Below are 22,683 nucleotides of genomic sequence, written 5' to 3'. Positions count from 1 at the left end.
TTGCGCCCCAGTGCACAATGAAGCATTTAAAAGCGGTTTTTTTTAAAATCTCAATTCTTTCCTCTCCATTGAACACACATTTCTCATCCTGAGTTCAATTGCGTTCTGACATAAATGTAGCAGCGTATGAAAAATTCATCTATATTAATCGACACCTGCTCGATCGATATGGTATAATAATTTTTTTTCCTCATTTTCTCATTGCCATTTGTGCAGTGGAAATCATATCTAGATGATTGCCAAAAAAAAAAAACAATAACACATTTCATCGGAAGTAGTATGCGTTTGATGTGTGCAGTAGTGGTGGAGTAAAATATAAAGCAAATAAAACAACCAACGCCGCATGCCTAATGAAGTACAAACAAACAGAGACCGGTAATTATGTTGAAACTTCCCTCACATTCAAGGCCGCAAATGGCACAGTAGAGGAATTAATTATGAATTTGTGCATTGGATTGGTCACGTGCTGGATTCAATGGGTGAATAATGCAACATTGCATACTTAACGCAGCCACGAAGCAAAACAACAACCCAAAAAACACACACACGATGGTGCGCAACACAAATCAAAAGTAAATAACCTTTAAACACCTTTTTTCCCCTCCCACAAATCACCCAACGGTCGGTTACGGTCGATTGAATAATTCGTCAACGATTAACGGTTGGCGCTGCGTGAACTTTGCCATACCAGCGGTGGTGATGTTGGTGTTGGTAATTGGCTGCCGGGTCATTTCGGTGCTGATAATGTGATTCGATTGATGCGTTTCCTCCCCAAAAAAACTCTCTTTGAGCTGAAGAGGACTGTCGGGAGGGAAAATACCTGTGGAAATTATGCAATTCGGTAAATCAGTTCCGCAATCGCGAGCCGGTTAAAGCCCCAGCAAAGCTCATTTGCATCTCAATTTGAAGCCGCCGGTTGTTGACACAATTGTTTTCACGTTCGCTAGGCACTGGTCGCACACGGAGCGCGCCCTTCCGGCTTTTACTTTGGCCGGGGTTCGTTTCGGTGCACTTTTACCCTGTTTCTTTATCGCTCTTTCTCTCTCTGAGGGCCGTCACTGCACACGAATGGCCCCGCGTGGTTGTTCAGAATGTAGCGCGATGCGTTTCACTTAGCACTCTTAGCAGGACCGATGAACATCAGAGCTGGCAGGCTGCTAGGATCCAGGCCGCCGAGGATCACCCAAACCCAACAACGAAGGAACAACAGTAAAGAGAAGGCGAGAGCGAGAGAGAGAGAGAGAGAGAGGAAGAGAAAACAGAGAAACGGAGACAGTGCTTGACTCGATGCGAGACAGGAGGAACGGCGGTGGTGGTGGTTAGTGTAAAAAGTTGGGAGCAAATTTTTGGGTAAGGCGAGCGAAGGCGTACCGCGTGTTTGCGCGAACAACCCACCGGCGCGACATGCTGAGCGCGAGTTCATTGACACTGTGGCGAGAGCGCGCGCGATCGTGTGTGCATGTGTGTGTGTGTGTGTACATGTGAAACCGTATCCTGTGGTGGAGTGCGGAGGCAAAAATCCTGTAAAAATTCGGCAACGACTACAGAAGGACTCCCACTCGGGAGGGTTGGGGCTTGGGGAGCTTGGGGCAAGTGAATTTTCCCAAAAAGACTCTCATCAAACGGAAAATACCGAAACCAAAACAAACCCATCGGTCAAAACTGTGTGATTGACTGTCAAAATCAAAATGCGTTACGGTGCGTTACGATGCGTTAGGCACGCTTATAAAAAAGGGGATTTAAATCTTAAAAAAAAAACACCATGTGAGCAGGTTCCCTCTGGTATTGGGTCCAGTGTTTATGCGTGCCCACGGGCCAGACCAGCTGTGTTTCGATGTGTTGTAGTGTGCGGGTATTAACCCCCCCCCCCCCCCTCTTCACCCCACTATCTCTACCCTAATCGAACCAGCGATTCCGATATCAGCGACGATAAGCGAACAGGTACAGGCCGGCAAATCACAGACACCGACACAGCCCCGCTAGGTGATACGCTTCCTAGCTGAATGTTCCATTATCAACGCCCAGTGACAAACGCTCCCATTGGGGTGCTCCCCCCCCCCCCCCCCCCCCCCACCCAACTTTTCACTGTATGAGTGTAGCCTCTGCTCACTGCACTTATCAAACGCTGGGTCGGCCTGAGGTAAAGCCTACCACCACACAGACAAGTTTGTAGCGTGCCTTAAGGGGAGGGGAGTTGCTGGTGATAATTGTTCAAGCGAGTGTGGCCACGTTTGGTCAGCCCCGTCTGCTTCCCCGACTGACATCCCGAGCGTGTTAGAAGCTGTCCGAACCTGCGCCGCTCGGGGGATGAATATTTGGTTAGCGTTTAGCTCGGTTGATCTAGCAACCGATGGGTTAGAGCGGGTTTGGGAAAATCGGGGGGAGCGGATAAGGGATGCTAGTTTCTCGCGCGCTCTCTCTCCTTCTCTCTTTCTCTCGCGATTTGCCTATTTCTATTGCTCTCGATTGCTTGACGTTTGACGGTTTCACTATGGGAACGCATCGTCTGTCTGCGTGGAAGTGTGCATTGTTGGAGCTTGCTGGTCCATGCGACTGTGCTCTGCGTATGTGTGTGCTTCTTTCCTTTAATTCTCTCGCTCACGCATTCTGCTGCCTCTTCTCGCTTTCGCTCGCACTCACAGCCCGCCTGCTGGTCAATCGCGCGGGGGGGCTGTTCGTTCTCTTTCATTCGTTCTGCCACCCTTGGAAGGAAGATTTCAAAGGCTGATTCATACCACACAGACACACACATACGGCACACAGGGAGAAACAAAAAAAAACACGCACCCATCTCACACTACCACTCTGTTCTCTCTCTCTCACTCGTGTTCGCTCACTCACTCACTCGCTCGCTCGCCTGCTCGCTCACACCGCATGAGGGGCCGTGTCATTGAACCTATCCATTTTTCATGTAACAAGAAAGGGATCCACAAACAAACACACACACACGCACGCACACATACAGACGGGTAAAGCCGGGTCGTGGGAGGCTCAAGTGTCAAATCACGCCGCCCCGAATGGGTGGCGAGCGTTTCCGTGCATGGATTTTCCGCGTGCACTATTATCCCTCGCCTTTCAAAATACTAAACACACACACACGCGCGCGCACAACAAAAAAGGGAAAAATTTGTTTGCATTACATCTCTCTTCGCTCTCTCTCTTTTGCTTCACGTTCCTGTACGATTTACACCGCCTTTTCGCGCTCACCCGATTAGGCGGTGAATTTTTTTGACGTTCACGTATTTGTCACACGTTGCAGCGTGATTCGGCTGTAATCGATCATCAATCAGTGTGCTTGCACACACACACGTTCACTACCATGCTCACTCGCGCGCAAACAAACAAACACACTTACACACATACACTAGTGTGAAGATGGGGATGAAGCATGGAAATAGAGTGAGATAGGGGGGAAAAAACCATCCGTCAACAAATGCTTCACACATATGCTGGAAAAATTGGGCAAACGGGGCATTATTTTGCGTCGGTCATCATCGGTTTGCCGCGTATCATATCCATTGGCATTACCGGGAACAAATACATACACACACACACACACACGCACACGAACACAAACGAAAACGCGCATTCGACCAGCCGGTGACAAGTAAAACAAAAGAATTGATGAATTGAAACAAACAACGCCATCATTTCAAGGTGTAAAAAAATGATTTAAAAACACACACACACAATTCACACGCACACAACCACACAGCCTACACACACCCACACTCACACACACACACAACACGCACATGCACTGATAGGAGTTTCAAAAAAGGGGAATTGCATTGAAATGCAATTGACAAAAGTGCATCAGCCACCGTTCCACTCTCTCTCCCTCTCGCTCTCCCCCAGGTGTTGCACCTGTTCCTCGCTTGCGTATCGCAAATCTTTACTGCCTTTTTGCTCTACAACTTTGACCACCCAGCATTGATGTTTAGTGTAGTGATTGTTGGAAATTGGGGAAAACAAAAAAGCAATGGAAAAGCATGTGAATGCAAAATTTTCAATACAAACGTAGAACGACACGTTTCATTCTCGGGTGTGGTGACACACGCATTTGTAGACGACGGCGAAGCGCGAACCATAAACCGAACGGAATGAAAAAAAAACCCACAGAATCACACACACGCACAATCTGCCTCAGGGCAGAGAATTGAACTCGCGCGATCTCGATCTGCACGGACGAGAGGCGGTCACATGCCGAATGCAACCGAAATGTCGGGGAAGGGAAGCCGCCCTCCCCCAGGGGTAGCAACAATAACAGCACTAACACACGTCGTGGCGTTAAATTCTATGCTTTCTTCTTTGCTTGCTTGCGTATCACTCTTTCGTGGGCAATAACAACAACAACAAAAAGCCACACCACTTTACAGAAATATCATTCGCCAAACCGTCGACACCACTGCACGAGGGCGCAAAAAATCACGATCCCGTGAGGATCGGTGCCGAACATTTCTCTCCCACACAAACACACACACACAGAGCTTCTTTTTTTGCTTCCAAACTTTCGAGCTCTCTCTCCCTCTCTCTCTCTTTTTCTTTGCTTCTTTTGCCGTCGTTGATCACACGATCGTGTCACTAAATCGCACACAGGCTTGAACGCTCTGGACGCGCTGGACGCTGATCTTTGATGCACCACAGACCACAGCAGTGTCACAACGCACGGGCACACTACACTTTCCACGCAGAAAACACAGTGTGGTTCGTGCGAATCGAATCGAATCCCGCAAGTTTTTCCGCCGCCGCAGCACTGACGACTGGGGGGCGCCGACCGGGAAAAAACTCAACAGAACCGCTCCACACTAGCGCACGGAATGCGGGATGATGGGATCTCTCCGGTCGCCGTGTCCCCGGCGAACGGTATACTGGCCGTGCGTTTTTGCCTACGCGACACTCACGCGCCACGCGAGCGAGAGAGCGCTGAGCATCCCGCAGGAGCTCACCGGTGAGTGTAAGGTGTGGGAGCGCATGAGTGCGTGGACGCGCTGTCAATGAACGCTGTCGACCCGCGTGGTTGCGGCGTAATGGCAATAACATTGCGTATCAATTCCAATCCCTTCCCGAAACCCACCCCTGCGTGTGCCACTGTATGTGTGTGTGTCTGTTCTTTGACACGAAAGGGAAGCAAGCATCACAATCTCCCGATACAACGATCCCACCAGCTGACTGGGTTGGAATGTCATCTCCCGGTGTGTGTGTGTGTGTGTGGTGGAACGCGATTCGGTTGCCATACCGATTCCGCAATCCGCTCGCTTCCTTCTGTTCCCATTCCCCGATTCAAATCGCAACCATCGGGAGAACCGTGAACTTGATTTGTCCTGGGCGGGTTGGCTTTTTAAGGGCAACTAGGTGAGGGGGGGGGGGGGGGGCGAACCCTCTGCAAATGATGCAAAAGCCCTTTGAAATGAGTCTATCGAGCGAAATTGTCGTATTTTGCCCTGGTGGAAATCGAACGCTTGTGCCGTGGTACGCGAGAGCTCAACTGCAAGCACACAACGTCACCACACACACACACACACACACCCCGTGTGGTGGCTTGCGGTCATTGTCCTCCGGCGGAAGATGTCTAAAATATTTCGCACTTCTTGCTGGGGCTGGCGACGCAAAAGTACACGCGTCGTCGGCGGGAATGTGGACGAACATGACGGTTTGAGCGAATTCCCGCAGGATTTTGTTACATTTTTAAAACACAGTTGAGTTTCAAAGCTTAAACTAAATCTCAGCACGCTTTGTTGCTTTATAATTAATGTTTGAGGGAGGCTAAATGCAGGAATGGGATGGGTTTCCCGGTGAAATCTTGCTCAGACGCTCCGGATGTCTGGTACATACCGTTCATACATTGAACATGAAACGCTTACGCTTTTAAAATCAATGAAGACTTACAGCTAGCAGTACATCGTGACATCATCATACCTGGAAGAAGAATAAAAATGATAAATTTTATTAGAAACTTTTTAAAACAAATAATTGATCATTTGTTTAAAATGAAATCAATAAGTTGAAAGTTCAATTATTGATCCAAACAATTAATTTGGAAACAGTTTTTGGGAGCAATGTGAGATGTTATGATAAGCAACGAAGAATTTTATCAATTAAGAATGATGCGAGGCTTGTGTAGTATTTTAATGAATTGTGTAATATTATGAAATATTTAACAACGTAAAACAAATAATTAGCAGGACAATAGATCACTTCAAATAAAAATAAAGCAAGCAGCATTCTTTAATCACCGTACTTAAAACCGAAAGACACGTTTAATGATCTCAGAATTAACTAGCAATTAAAAAAAGTAGAATATATTAATTAGTAGCATAATTACTATACATGTAGCCTTTACTTTTACATCCTTGTAAAGTTTTTTTTATTATGTTATCCATGTTTGTGTTAAATACTTCTCGATTCATTTGACATCAATGATTTTTGTTTACAGATCAATCATAAGCGCCATATGCTTAAATGCAAGGATTGTTATCAAGGAAATTCGTAACAAGAGAGAACATTGGTTGGGAAACTGAGGAAACAATTGATCTCACTGCCTCTTTTAATTGATGATTTAAGTTCATAAAAAGGAACCACTTAATCATGAGGTCAAAAAATAAAGCTCAGAAAATACCAACAGAATCTGCAAGTAAACTGATGGTCTTGCAAATGCTTGTAGAAGATACACGAATAAAAATGGGGTCTGAATCAAATTGGCAACGTGGACAAAGTTGATTTTAATTTTATGAAATTAAAGGATTTTTTCCCTAAAATACTGAAGAAATCATTAAGGTTGTTATACAAGAGTGCCCATTTTAAAAGATAAATTACGGTATTTTAAATTATTGTTTGTTTGCATGGTCCATTGTAGATTTTATTGACCAAGTTGACTTGATTTTTGTGGAAATGCCAAAATGTATCTTTGACTCGTTGAAGTAATTGCACACATACACCCGTTTACTGCTTTCCAGCTGTCCAGTTGTCCAATCGTCAAAATGGAATGACTGCTGACAACCAAGTCCTTGGACATACATTTTGGAAGCAGTAGGTAATAAAGTTGTTTCGCACTTAAAAACGTGATTGCCTTTCATGAGAGGTACAAGCATGGATCAGAATGCGTTTTTCTCCCCCTTCTGGTTGGTATCAACCAGCGCTGTTGGTGTGAGGGAAAGGGATGGCCATTGCGAGAAGGGAGATAGAACGAAACGGGCAGGCGTCTGAGTGGGGTTAAGTAAAAGTCGATGTACCCGTAGCACCCACCGCACGGGCACCGAGACTGTTGCCTGATAAGACAACGGGCCTTTCGACTTTGACTTTGCGAGTGCTGAACGCTCAGGAAAGGCCCGACGGGGGAGGAGGGTTGAAGCGGGAAGCGGAAGAACCACAGTGTGTGGAGAGGGGGGGGGGGGGATGAGGGGAATGGACGAAGAGGAGGGGGAGGAGGAGGCATTTTGCTGCGGTTGGCGAGAAAAATCGCTGCCCGCGGAAGCAACAGGATAAGTAAACACGTCCAAATCAAACCCTTCGAGCGTGTGCATGCGCTATCGTGTATGGGGAGAGCCACCTTTGAATAATACCCACCATCCCACCACCCGGACAGCAACTACCACCCTCCGTATCTTCTCCGTATCGGTTGGGTGTGGGGTTTTTCAACTTTTGGGGGAGGTTTTTTTGTTCGTTCTTTTAAACTTTTGGATTGATTTCGACGCGAGGAACCTGTCTGTGTGTTCGTGTATCACCTGCCTAGGGGACGCGAGCGATGAGTGCGCGCATCTTTGGACGGATGTTTCGATGGACGTTCTGTCCGGCGGGTGGGAGGGAGGAAACAGAAAAATCGTACAAAAAAAGCGCGTCAGCAACCCCAGCCTGACGCGCGTACATGTTGCGTCTGTGGAGGTGCGCGACTTTTGGCGGATTCATCTTCAAACTGACATTTCCCTCCCCCGGTTGAGACACACGGTCACGTCTCTAACGAGATTCGTTTTGACGCGGGCGGAAGAAAACCAAAATACACACGCGTACGCGCACACATGGCGTTTGTGGTCGCGTACGTACGCAAACCATCCCGTAACCACACACACACATGTACACGCCAACCGAGCTGGCCGTTTGCGCTTGCCGGCGAGCGTTACGCGCACCCGAAAAGAACGGACCAGTTTACACATTGTAAAGGGGGAGGGTAAAGGGGAGTGTGTGAGTGTGTGTTACGAACGCAACGGGAGGGCAAATGAACGGATAGAACAGGAAAAGAAGCGCGCGCGCGCGCTCCCGAGTCCCACTGGGTCTTGGGCGGTGTGTACGCGCGCGTGTGTGTGTGTGCGAGAGAGGGGCAGAAAAAATTTGTTTGATAATAATTATATTGTTATCTTTGTCACGCGGTCGGTCGTTGACCCCTTTCGGTCAGCTGTGAGCGTAAGCGATGGCACGCGATGGCACTCACTCCGTTCGACCGTTCGAGAGGATGGGTGGTCGGGAACTCGCGAGCGGAGACACCTGCGCGCGCGCTCAGCAAGCTGATAAGGGGAAGGTGAGTGGCCTGAGTGTGTGAGTGACGCGTGTAGGGTATTGAGGCACTCAGCTCATTCTACGCCAGACTTCGGTGCGACAACATCGACCGATGGAGCTGTGTCTGCTGGGCGCACGAGCAATGAAGCAGTTCAATGAAGACGATAGGGCAAGTTGTAAGAATTTGATTCAAATTAGATGTTGATCGAACAGAAATCATTGCCAGAGAGAAATTAGATGCTTACAAAGTATTTAAATACACCAATGCCTAAGGTCTGTAATCACAATCTGAAAGCAGTATTTACAACTAAACTTAAAGTACGTTTGAATTCTAAAACACAAATTTGTTTATGTAACACAAATGAACGAGTGTAAATATTGTCGACAAGTTACCTTAAGTTTAAAGGGATTATAAAATATAGTTTCTCAGTACGGCTGAACACATAAATAAGCCATAAAAGAAATGCAGTCCGAGGTGCGGCTGCAGCACCGCATGATTGATGGCATGCCGCGTGAAATTGGCTTTCGGAACGACAGGCAGAACAAGCAAACGTTCGTCGAGACAAGCCAAAATCCAAATCGAAGGAAAGAGAAAAGAAAAAAACATTCACCCATTCAGACACAAAACCATCCCAAAATAAACTGTTTCCAGTAGCAACCGTCGTTGCTCGGGCGACACGTTTGGCTCTCGCCCCCCATCTCGCCAACGAGTATCCCCATGGAACATGGAAAAATACATTCCCAGTCCCCCCCACACAAATGCACGCTAAGCCTTGCTTCCCAATAAATCGTCCGTAATTAATCGACTGCCTTCCTCGGTTACTGCGTTTGCCTACGAGGCAAAGGATCAACCATGGGGTTCCTGCCGGGCAAGAGCACATCACTCAAACCTCGTGTTTGCGACGCACCGGATTTCGGATACAATGATTTAATTTAGATAAAAGCGTCAAGCTGTCTTGTGGCAAGAATGGAAGGAAGGAAGGAAGGAAAAAAACATCGCAAGCAAGACACACTCGAAATGTCCTCCGTTGTGGTCCGCTTTGACGACGAAAGGGAATTATGGAGGGAAATTGTTCAACACCCCATGGTACAGTGGGTTTTCGTATGCTTTCCCACTACGGTTATGAATTTTGGTTTGTGACAGCCCTGTGTTTCACTTTCACTTTTGATTGTTTTTGGAGGTGGAGAGGTGACTGTTTTGTTTTTTCGACAGCTGTTTCAGCTCTTTCTTTCCAGAGGTTTAACCCGGGTTGGGTGGTCTGAACATAGACAGCCCTTCATTGATTACAAACACAATCCGCTCTTATGTAAGACAATTGATAAGTGGCCACAAAAGTGATTTGTCAAGTATCGTAACTCGAAAAATGGTTTCGCGTAGTTTTAAAAATGACTTACAAAAAACATATAAAAGAGGGGACTATGATTGTGTATTTTTATGAGTTCCCATCCCTTGGCACACGTATCCGATAAGAGCGCATTAAAATATCTCCCATCGTTCTATCGTCCCCAGTACCACCCGTAAAAAGAATCCTTCGCGTGACAAAAACCAATTCACGGTAGCGTTTGCTACCCCATCTTGTGTAGGCATTCTTCCACATGGCATGCGCCGGTAAGGAGCCGATTGAACGACCGCGCTAGTTCCCCGCGGAAGTAGGCTAATTGTATGCATTTTCACGTGCTACCGTACAGCGAGAGCTAGGAATGTAAATCTTAATAATGAAATTTATTGACGATACGCGGCAAACGTGCAATAAATCACCGAAAGTTGTCGAGCGTTGGCTCAAAAAGCCTCGGGAGCTTAATGGTGCGGTAACGCGGCATTGCGGAACAGCCACGCGTAAGTTCATATAGGTTGATATCATACCGCCAGCGTGAACCAGCGTACCAAAAGTTCTGTAAAATAGAGGTCAATACTGGTCACGCTTGAGCTGGTGTCCTCCGCTTCGGGCCCCGGGGGGGCAGGGGAGCATAGGACACCGACCCGGCCGATGACATGGTTCTAAAAGTTTCGAAAGTGAAACTTCACCCTTTGATAGCCCTTTGATCTGTTCGGCCACCGACACCGCCACAACGGTGCACGGCTGGTGCGCGATGCAGTTCGGTACACCCTACGGCATCTAGCCGGCCCAGCTGTTTGTTCAAGGATAGGAAGCATTTCATGGTCAGATTGAATGAGCCAGCGAAAACCGTACCTACAGAACGGAAACGCACTCAGAGGTGGGGGCGGCGAGTGTGTATGAAGGAATGAAGAGAAAACGTGTAGTAAAGCAAAGAATTGGCTGTTTTTTTGTTTGGTGTCTCCTCTGACGCCTCCAATCGACGACTCCGGCTAAGTGAAACCGTCGGCAATGCACGTGCGCAAACAAAACCCAAAAAAGAAACATAAAACGGATATTAAAGAACGGATACCATGGTGCATGCACGCGTACGTGCATCCGTGGAAACACACAAAAAAGGGAAAACCGCGTGCAAGCAGACCGTTGCAGTTAAGAACAAAGTTTCCAATTTGTAGCATATTTCAGTCGGTTGCACTCTGGCGGGTGGGTAGTTAATGCTATTTTCTTTAGTTTGCTCAGTGACAACGGGGCAACGAGGCGGTTCGTGACATTGGGCGAGTGCACTTGCTTGAAGGTCGTTTTTGACGATCCGTCGCTCGGTATTGAATTTCTCCCGCTGCAGGCAAGCGATCATGGAGGTTGCATAGAACGCGCTCGATTGCAATACGGAGGATCTTTGTTAGCAGATAGCAAATAAATTGGGATTGTTTTCGGTCAAACTCACTGTTTATGATGAATTTTGATATTTTGATTATGCGTTTTGAACTAAAATTTAATAAACCATATAACGTCAAGAGTAGTTAGATAGAGTTTTTTTTTTTTTTCAAAATACTTCTGAGAAATGAGATAAGTTCAATGTAATACATGCAAGCATGATTAATAAACTCCAAAAATTATTTAAATTAGTCGTAATTCGTCGATTGTTTTTTTCCAACATTTTTGTAGGCTTCAACTTTTCATTTCAATGATCTTAATCCGATCGTTGTATTTCGCACCTTAGTAACAACTTTTTTGCTTCATCATTTTTTTCTTTAATTTTTTTATATTTTATGAATGAATGCAATTGTTTGACCTCTACTTAATATTAACTATTTCAAAGTATGTTATAAACTTAAGTTAATAGAACTATGCCCTGAACTGCTTCTGGTCTTCAACTACTGCCATGAGCATACTAAGAAGAAATACATGCTGTGGTGTATGTTGCTCATTCAAGAAGCAATAAATTGATTGTAAAAACTATTTAAAAGACAGTTTGAAAAATGATTTCACGAGTTTTTAGCGTCACATCACACATCCGTTTGCATCAAAGTTTAGGCTGGTGGTTCAAGTAATCAATCATTTATAAATTAACCTTAATATTTATCTTTTCGCTAGCTTGCTTTATTGCATTTATAAATCCATTAACAACTCAGCTAAGCACTTTTTTATCTTGTCGCGAACCACCACCCTCCGGGTGGGCGGGATAAAAGCGAACTTCATTTTCGCCATGCCAATTACAAGCGGCGTTCAATTTTATCATATACTCATAATTTTCTAGCCACCGGCCCCTGACAACCGCACACAACCGCCCAAGGACACTGCTCGAAGGCTTGTTGCGTGCATCGTGATGCACCGGAATCATTGGGGTTGGGGAGGGTTGGGTAGTACGACCATAGGGGCCGGCTAGAACAGACTAGGCACGCTTTCCATAGCGCGTGTTCCACCGGTACATTGACACTTTTGTAGTTCAAGGTGTTGCGGTACACCGTACCCATGTAGCGCCCCTATAGAATCCACCGCTACCGCTGCTGGCTGATTAGAAGTTGCAAAAACAACAACACCATAAGAGAAGTTCTAGCTTCTCTCGCACAACCCTTACCCTTTATGACTTCTACGTTCTGGCACCGGGGCTGTAGTGGGGACGCACCGGGGGTCTGAGGGCACCCAGCATTTAGACAACTTTAGAAACTTGCATCGCATACTTGCAGGCACACTGCACAGGGTCTGCGTTACGCAATGGTGCGAAAACAAGCAACAACAACATAGCAGCGGCCGCAGCATGCAGTCGTGGTTTGGGGCCAGCAGCATGGCTAGAAAACGGATAATTAGTATCAATTTAGTTTCCCATCGCGAGACCCTTTGCCTCGACTGCCGTCGCCCAACCGCACGGGTCATGATGGCGATGACCGGGGGGCCATTTTGATGGTTAGCTGTCGATTAGATGTCTCGATGGTGGTTAGTAGCGTGTTTTATTGTGTGCTAAAGATGCAGAAAAAAACCACGATACGATGCGGTACAATGGGGGAAGATGGAAAAGGGAAGGCAAATGTGTGAGTGTGTGTCGGGATGAAAGAGAGGATTTTATTCAAATTAATTAGGCAGGCGTTCGGTAAACTTTGCGCAATGAGTCGCGGTTATTTAGCACTTTATTATTGAATTAATTGCTTCATTTGTTTATTAAATTTCATGCAGCAAATACTGTATTTGTAAAGTCCCATTCTCATCACTGCTGTCCTATATTGATCATTACATGATTCTTAAACACAAGCTAAGAAAGATGTACTGCGTTCGATCTACGACCGACGATGGTATTCTGTAGAGCAAAAAAAGCTAATTCTTCCTACGCAAGGAATGTGTACCTTCGCCGATCGCGCCCGCTGACCATCTATTGCGTCCATTACGCAATACAGCTCACCGTATGTGTGTGTGTTAGATTTTTTTCTACACCCCTTGCTAGCCGGCGGACGCAATAGGTTGCCTTCGCCAAAGATGTGCCACGCAACCACGCACGACAACGACAATTTCCTTTTTCCCACACTTTTTCGTCCGTCGAGTGGCCGTCTTCTGCCCGATCGTCCGATGCCGGATGCCTCTGCCGGTGGAGCGGTGTATGATTTTGTCGAAACTCACGATTTAGCGTGATGATCGTTCGATTGCACCGCGGCCGTCGTCGATCGATCCCCCGTAACGTGGCGAAGCTACACGCAAGCCGCACATAGAGCCATTGCCGCCGCCGCAATAATCATTAGGTTAAGCTTAGATTCGATTTTTGCGTTCGATTAGTGGTCCGCTCTTTTTTGCGGAAGACAATACGAGGTGGCTTTGAAGGGTATTAGATCGCTTTGGGCCGTTAATTACGTGCAGATTGCTGTGATGCAAACAGAATACGTTCTGTAAGGTCAGCGCGGTTTCATTTGGTGGGATCGATTGCATCACTAATGGATCTGATAGGGGACAACTAATGGCTAAGCTTCTTGCATTCTTATCGGAGGTTTGAGGAAACTTTTGATAGGGGGAGATTTTCTATATTTCTCCCTATGTTTTTACGTGCACGATACGCATTTGCGTGCTTCTCAATTCTAACGGATTGCTCACATTAAACGGCCGTTTGGAGCGTTGACACATGGTAAATGGTGAGATGTGCAGGAAAGAGCACACAGCACTTGGGGGAAGCAGCTGAGAAAGCAGCGCTACATCGCGGGAGAAGTATGCTCGCAGCATAAGCATAGAATGTTGCGTTGCTTCTCGCTAACCAGAGAGAGAGAGAGAGCCGCGAAGAACATGCCGAAGACGTTGCACTCTCATGCCGTGAGCCGTTCTTGCTGGGCGTGCGAGTGAGACGGGACAGGGGAGCGCGTGTTGTGTGAGCGGGAGAAAAGAACAACACCGAGCAGCGGGTTCATTCGCACCTACAGTCGTTCTCGAAAGTTGTGATGCGTTGTGGATTATTTTTATGTAAAATGTTCAATATGTTGAAAGTAGTTAAGTTTGGGAAACAAAATTGAACTTAAAAACTGCATTGAAAGTGACATGATTATTACATTTTCATGTAATTTAAAAAGTAATGTAAGATTGAAAAAGACTATAGTATTTATTTAAATTGCACAAAAAAAACTTAATTCAACTTTTTAAAACAATAAACAATATTTACAATATATCATAAAGTTACAAAAACAAATGTTCAAATGATTTTCATAAAATTGTTCATAAAAGAAAGTAAAAAAACAAAACGTTCTATTCAACACCATATGTCAGCGACTGTAAGTGCATTGACCCAGCTTGACGATGACCCACTTACGAAGCGAAACGCGGTATGCATCTTCGTTCTTTTTCGCGTTTCGCTCTCGCACTCACCCCTCCCAGGGGGGGAGTTGCTGTCGTGATGGTGGTAGTGTTTTTATGACTCTGAATGTGTGTGAGTGTGTGCGGGCGCGTTGCTCCGATGGGGTGGAAGCATCGTCATCGAATCGATTGAAACCGTAATGGTGACGCTGTGTGTGTGTGCTTCGTGCTGTGTGTATTATTTTTTTTTGCTGGGAAGTTGAGAGACGGGGCGCACGCTTCACGACGTCAGCTATATATCGGCTGTCGCCATAGAACCTCCGGTACCCACCTTCCACGCCCGCCTTGAAGCTGTTGTTTTGAGAATAGGAATGGGCTTACAGCAACCAATGAGGGAATTAATTTCAAATGCTGCACCATTGAAAGCTTTGCAAACGCTCCCTTACAACCCGTGCTTGGTGCGGCTTGGACGGTGGCGAAGGAATCACGAACAATCACGTGCCAACGTAATTCGATTCGCAGTTTGCAACAGAAGGAAGTACAGGAAAGGAAGCAAAGCAGAAGGTACGGTGACGTTGTTGCTCGTGATGTAGAAAGGAGTTGTAAGGACGTTTGTGAGTGCTCACAAGAATGTAGTTTATTCGTTTTACTATTATTTATTATTTATTATTATGTTTATCATTATCATTTTTATTATTATAGGTTATATTTTATTATTATTTCTTGTATTATTATTTTTATAATTACATTTTTTTGTATTGTTTATAATTGTCGTTAGTACCTTTATTTATTTTATTATTTTTCTTGATCTTTATCATTATTGTTATTGTTATTATTACTATTATTTTTTATTATCATTATTTTTTTAAATTATAATACAAATATTTAGTTTGAATAGTATTTACTACAGAGATCATAGTTTATTACTTCTTTGTCTCAATTTACTTAAAAGTGTATTTAAAGATTAAAATATGCTTAAAAGGCATTATTAGATAATACATAAATAATCTGAAGAAAAAATGAGGCATATAATCGAAACAATAATAATATATTTAAAAAAGCTACAAATCTTGAAAGTTTCAAAGAAAAAGTAAAAACAGCTAGGGATAAACGAAATAAACCATGACAAATCCCCAAAGTAAAATATCACACATTGTGTTCAGCAACACACTGACCATATTTTATCATCATTCATGTGCCTTTCCGATGAAATTTGCGCAATCGCTGACCTTTTGAAAGGAACAATAAATGCGATTCAAGCACACACACACACACACACACAAACTCAACTCCATGATTCCAATCCTTTTACGTACAAGAAATTGCCAAATTTCCTGGAAGCGAATTACCATACAGTGCCCATCGTTTGCGCACTACCTTTACGCACGCGTAAACAAATGCCATGCCATCGGTTCGATTGCACCGCGCTACAGGAAATGCGACTATTTATTGCATCTGATTGCGCCCCAAAGTCCCAGTCCCTTCTTTGGTGGTGAAAGAATGTCGTTCTCCACTACGGGCACGGGGTTCAGTCAAGCGCAGGCACAGAAACATATCTCATCCCAGTTATCCTTGAGCACCACCCCAAAAGGGGGGAGGGGGGGGAGTGTGGCACGCGAATAAAGGTGGTATGCAAATTATTTACGAATTCCACCACCCCAGGGGCCAAATTTTTGGGGGGCGAGAGGCGAAGCCTGACAGTCAGTTTGAGATGAAATGTGTCAAAATTTGACAGCTGCTTTCCGAAATCGATTCAAGCGGGAGAATGTTGCCGCTGGATGATGTGATGGAAGTGCTTTTGTGGTAGTATGACGATACATATACACTGCTGACTGGTGCAAAACACATTAATCGATAAATGATTGTATCTTCAACGTGAAGTCACCATTTACTATTGTTTTTTGAAAGCGATTTCAAGGAGGGTAATACAATCCCAACGGCTTTAAATCCACACTTCTTAAACAACCATTCCATCCCTCAGTCAGCCACAACAATGCCAGATAACAAGGTGCAAATGGAGTAACTTTAGCGCGTACTGCACTCCACAGACGCAGTGATTGCACTTGATGGTGCAGTGTCGCACAAAGGCGCGTCGAACGGTGCAAATGAAGCGCACACACTTTTCATGCGAGCATCATCAACCGACAGTCGCGCTGCGCTCCCAGCGCTTTGGCTGCCTTTCTTTACAGAAAGGGGGCTTTTCCAATGGCACGCTGTAGGGCACTTTTCCCTTTTTCCACCCCTTATGCTGCTCCCTGCCGTCCTAACCGTTTCGTTTCCTCCGCCTCTTAGTGTTGGGTATTGTGTGTGTGTGTGTGGTGCGCTGCGTATAAAACACAAATCATAACACAAACATATGGCGCGTTATGAGCGGGCGCGAAACTGGAGCTGGATGATATAACACATGTTACAAAAGCCAATTAAAAGTCGAGCCAAGCACGCGCACGAACGGCTTCATTACACTCTTAGCACGACCCACAGTGCGTACCCAGTGCAGTGCGGAATCGAAATCGAAAGGGGGAAGACGCGTGGGGCGGTCAGGTGGTATCTTGAAATGCACTTTTTATTCACCACGCCACGCCAAAGAGTCGGAAGCAAGGCGTGTCCCTCTCTGTCTCTCTCGCTCTTCGTCACTGAGCTAATGTTGTTGTTCGCGTAAAGTGCCACTCCTGCCAAAGGGTTTGGATGGTGTTGGGGCGGCAGTGAAAGTGATTTATTTATTTGTTTGCGCCCTTTTTTTATATGCGACAGCATCCTTGTGCAAGTGTCGGACTACCAGGGCCGACTGCACGTGTGCTGCACTTGTACGCTGATGGTGGGGCGCTTCGGAGCAAACGGATGATTTAGCGTCGTAACCTAAATATGTTTATTGATGAGATCAGTTTGTGAGTTTAAATCATCAACTTCGATTGGGAAATCAAAAACGAAACAGTTAATGTTTTTCCCAAAATTTCAGTGCTTATGACGTCATACGTATTACTTATTATGACAAAGATGACATTTCGTAGCTGCCTTCGGTTATAATGTTCAATCATCATAAGTAATAAATTAATTAGTTTGTTGATCGTATCGTATCTAGAATAAATATGACCTTTTAAAAGCTGCTCGCATGCGAGTTTCATCCCCATCAAGCTCTAGAAGCTCACAAAAAAACAACTCTATTAGCACAAGAAGCCCTCAAACATGAATGCGCAAACATTGTGTGCATAATTGCAAGGAAAACACCACCACCGTGGTTAGCCTTGTCATCGGGCGTAACGATGTCACCGTTGCCATTAATCTGTGTAGAGTCTGTAGAGTGCAGCGCGAGTGCAGCAGCACGGCAAACTGGGCAGCAAATCGCTACCGTGCCGTGGTGTGGCGAATTTCGAATTAAATAGCTCAATGGACGGATTCGTCCGCCGGCATTCACCGGAAGCAGTGGACAGCGCCGGGACATCGGAGCAATCGATCGGAGGGAAGGGAAATGATTTTCCTCGCACCAACTGCACCGAACAAAACGGCACCGTTGACGGCAAGGGGTTTTTCGCAGCCGTTTTGTCGTCGATGGAAAGTGGTAGCCCTTGCAATGCAAGGGAAGTACGGGCGGGTAGGAAAGGGATACAAATGCAAACCGTGGCTAGAGTGACAAACAGAAAAAAAACTTCACCAACTAACCCACAGCTCACATGTATGGGGGAGCTCAGGAGGAGGGAGGCAGGCTGCTAGTACCACGGCTAGTCAATCCATCAGCGCACGATCGGCTACTAAGTCAACTTTTCATGTGTGACCAAGGTTGCGTTGCGCAAGAAAAACACTGTCTTAGCTCAAGAGCTCGATAGATGGAGGGAGAAGAAGAAGAAGAAGAAGAAGAAGCAAAACAACAACAACAACAACCGAAAACCAAGCCACCAACCTACACCGGTATGGACAGTATCTCGCTCTCTGTGTGTGTGTCTACAAATGGGCAGGTTGCAGGAGGCAATTGCAGCTCGATCGAGCCGTATGCCGAGGGAGGTGGTGACAAGACGACGACCGGTGGAGGAGCGTGTGCTACCCGTGTTTGGTGACGACCGTTTGCCAAACGATTGCGCTTGAATTCGATTAGCATCGGGGTGGTTGATGGTTTATAATGGAGAGAAGAAGGAAAAAAACGCATAAAAGCGCTCTTGGACGCTTGAAGGGTTCGTGTCTTGTGCACGTTGTACGGATGAAACAAAACAAAAAAAAACCCAACCCGTGTGTTCACGCCATGGGTAGAAAATTTGCGTACGAAGGTTAACGGTTGTCGCCTGTTCGTGTCCCGCAGCATGCCTCACTGCTCGTCCATTGTTAAGGACAATTGGAAAGATCTTTTGCAGCAACGAAAAACGCGCCGTTTGAAGAATGACACTACTTGGCGGTGTTGCAGTTTGCTGCAGCCGTTGTGCCACCCCTTGGCCCTAAGGTTTTCGGGGTGGCCGTATGCAAGCCCAAAGGTACAGCCAGCCAGCCGTTCCGTGACCTCCGCACTAGCAGAAACTGCACACAGAAAAGTGCATTTGAGAAAGGGCGCATGCACTGCGCTGCTGCTGCTGCACACACATCCAGCGCGTATCGTAATGAAACCGGCCGCTGGCCTTGATTGCTGAGAATGGAGGGAGCTTGATTTTCTCTTGCCCTCCACGCTTCTAAGCGTGGTTGAAAGTTGCCATTCGGGGGGGTTTTTGTTTGGTCTGACCGCTTAGGCTGTCTCTAAACCGCTCGGTTCGTTCTGTGGGTGCACGTGAGCCTGGCGCATGATCGACGATCGTATGCATGCATGCATGCAAGCACAAATGTACCCTACCACTCTCTGTTGCTATTCACCTGGAGAAGGGGTAGTTCTTTTGGGGTGGGTTTTTGCCAAAGAAACGCCACCAGCAAGACCTTGAATTGAACGCTCGAGGGTAAAATAGATGCAGAAGTTGCAGCATAAGCAACATAAAGTATGAGATGCAAAACAATCACTCACAGCACAGTAAGTGACAGGGGCAAGGGCTGGCGTTTATCGGGGGTCTTTTTTTTCAAATAGAATACACGGACACAGGGTGGAGGCGCTTGGTGGTTTGTAGTAATCTTGATGATTAATGGGCGGTTTCTTTGTTTGCATTCTATCCAGCTAGCGGTTGTCAAAACATCGAAAACCAAACGAAACAAAGCAATTTTTGTTGCTTTGTTATGGTGGATTGATGTGTGTTTGTGATTGATTTTAAGACATTCAATACATTGATTTGTACTTAAACTGAAAGTGTAGAAGCTCTAGTACAAGACAATATTTTGCATTGTTTATTGACGTAAAATGCTATAGAATGATACAATAGAGTTTGTCACTTATACATTTACGCATTTGGCATCGAAACGCAGCAACCAAACATGCAATTATTCATTCATTTTGCAACAAGCTCACCGGCACTGTCACACTGTTTCAATTGTCAGTAAGCAAATAGCTCAAAGCCCATTTGCTGTCCAGCTGGCATGACCGGCGCTTTCGCCACTTGGACCACCTGCGTTGTGTGTGCAGCGTCACACTGTCCCTTTTTGAATTCTTAATTGTTTTCTGCGCAAAAAGCCCATTTGTTAAAGCGCTTGTGTTTCGACCGGTCGACAGAACGTGTACTACAATGTGCTTTTGCGCACTTATGCTTACATGCATGCGGTGCGCCACGCAGCATGACATATTTTGGTCGCGCGATCTACAATCCCTTACTAAAAAAAAGGTACACGCTCACACATAGCCATTATATATGCGTGTGTGTGTGTATAACCATAACATAAACACCATTTGGCACATCGTGTTCGCGCGCGAGAGAGCAGCACGATTTTCGGCAGTATGTGATCACCGCGACGCGCATACCTTCGTTAAGCCTGATTGACGTATTTTAATTTTAGACATCTCACCCCGCTCACACACTCTCCCCCGGGCGATTCGGTACACCTCCCCCGCTTTGCCCATCGTTTGTGCTTTTCACGTGTTGGGTTTTAGCTTTACTTTTACTGCCTTTCAGTCGGTGTGTGTGTGTCCATCTCACCTTCGCTCCATCTATGGTTGACATCTTCAGGGAGAAGACATCCCTCGAAGAGGGGGTGGTGAGAGCGGCAAGGGGGCAAGCTTTTTTAACGAGCCGCGCCAACGATACTTGCGCACCGGGGCAGGAAATGTGAAAGCATTGACGCCTCGCCTGGTGCCGTGCGGACAGAAGGGACGACGGACCCGTCGGACACGGAAAGCGAAAGTGAACCGTGTGTGCGTGCGTGTGTGTGTATGTGACCGTTGTCTGTTTTTGGCAAATGGTGCGCGTTGGCAAAAATAAAATAAAAACAAATTTTGTTTCATTTGCCTCTTTGCTCGTTACTTTGCTGCTATTTTCACCCGGGGAGGGTCGTCGTCGGGTTGGTACGGTGTTTTGCCGGTACGACATGATTAACGATGTCATAAATTGGTGGATCGGAGTAGATTAGAGAGAGAGAGAGAGAGAGAGAGTGTGCGGGGTGGCATTTTGGCCGCAGGATAAACACGCGCCTTCCTTGAGTTGCGTGGGCTGGCCGGGAATGGTAAGCACCCTGTTTCGAACCATGTTAGATTGGTTGTTCACTGCGGCAATGATGGTGTAGTACATTATTCATGGATTGTAAGAAAAAAAAGCGACAATAAAACAATTGCTGTTGAAATTGAAAACACAAAATTAATCATTGAGCTGCATGTTACTGAAATTGGTAATGAACATGTTGGTTTGAATGCCAATTGGTAAGAACATTTTTTAAAAATCAAAGCTTCAATGAGACTATTAAGCATTTAAAGTTAACGCTTTAAACATAACGCTTAGGAAAAAATTAAAATGCAACAAAATATTAATAAAAATATCTTGATTCAAAACCATTACTTAGCAATGTATCTTGTAAAACGTTGATAATTGACATGTATATAAAAAATCTTAATTCGTAAATCTTAATCAAAGCTTAGTTAAGAAATATTTAGCTGTACAAAAGATAGATGGCATGCATAAAAGCCAACAAAAGTTGGTTTAGTCTAACGATAAAATGATCAAATAGTTAAGAAAAAGTCATCAATCATTGCAAATGAGTCGAACAAATAGGATAATGTTTGAAAAAGTATATTTTTCATTTTGATATTAACTTCAAAATAGATTGCAATCTCTATTGGTCGCTTCAAGATGCATTGAAGATGAACATTTTGATGGTCCCGTAATATTCAAACATTGTATGTCTCTTCAAGATGAATGTCTCCCTAGGGCAAATATTCTTTACGCCGCATATGCGCTTACGGTAGCCTAAATTTTTAAGGATGAATGTTTGGATGGTTTTTCAACATGAATATCTCTCTTAACTGACGGTCCCTTGAAGAATCCATCATTTCAAAATGAATAAAGGTAAAATGCATCATACATAACATATTATCATATTGGAACTCTGTTTATTGTACTCTGTTTGATAAGTTCTCTTTGAATAATCATTTCAAGACATATTTGATGGTAATTTATGAAGATTTGTGTGCTACGAGCAATACATCCCGATCATTTAGTCTCTTCTTCTTTCAAATAAAACATTCTTTATTACAATCCTTCTAGCCCTTCGAGAGAACTATAAAATGCAACTAGTAAAGGAAATTCGTCCTCAATAAATGGCCAAATAAGTGTACGCAACACCAGAAGACCATCTGCATCCACGGGTGTAATTGTGTCTGCGAGGAGCAAAGTGTTAGTGTGTACCTATCGCTTTGTTGCAGAACTGAGCAGAGAAACACGCTCCAACTACTAACAAAAAGTAGCAAACACAGAAAGAGAGAGAGAGAGAGATGGAAAGAAAAAACGAGAGATATAAAAAGGGAGAGAGAGAGGGAATGCGAGAAAAGCTCCCTCAACAAGGGAATACGAGTGTGAGCGGAGGCCTACCAAACCGGTACTACTAACATAGTTTTGCGAAAAGACGTCTCCGCCTGGCGCCTGCTTCTTGTCCCGCTTCGCCCCCGTCTCCCTCACCCCTCGCAATGGCTTTGAAAGACAGGGCAACTCCACCGGGCGCTATGGCAATGGGTCTACGGGAAGGGGTGGTTTATTAGGGGTGGAGGAAAAACTTG

The 22,683-nt window shown here is 45.4% G+C and overlaps 1 protein-coding gene across 21 annotated transcripts in view; it reads right to left on the bottom strand.

Annotated features, from left to right (window-relative positions):
• LOC1279961 (probable nuclear hormone receptor HR3) overlaps positions 1-22,683 on the bottom strand; it is a 120,666-nt gene that overhangs the window by 36,643 nt on the left and 61,340 nt on the right. For 2 of the 21 annotated variants that reach the window (XM_061654008.1, XM_061654018.1), the window contains exon 1: positions 821-1,549. The exons of 6 other annotated variants lie outside the window; for them this stretch is intronic. The gene's annotated coding sequence lies outside the window, so the exon portion shown is untranslated. Of the gene's footprint in view, positions 1-820; positions 1,550-4,016; positions 4,847-22,683 lie in introns of those variants that run through there. 13 more of the 21 variants (XM_061654019.1, XM_061654017.1, XM_061654023.1 and 10 more) reach the window with 11 other exon arrangements.

The sequence above is a fragment of the Anopheles gambiae genome, chromosome 3 (assembly GCF_943734735.2).
Source record: "Anopheles gambiae chromosome 3, idAnoGambNW_F1_1, whole genome shotgun sequence".
NCBI lineage: Eukaryota > Metazoa > Arthropoda > Insecta > Diptera > Culicidae > Anopheles > Anopheles gambiae.
The sequence above is the reverse complement of the archived record's forward strand: the minus strand, read 5'-3'. Positions and strand labels throughout refer to the sequence as shown.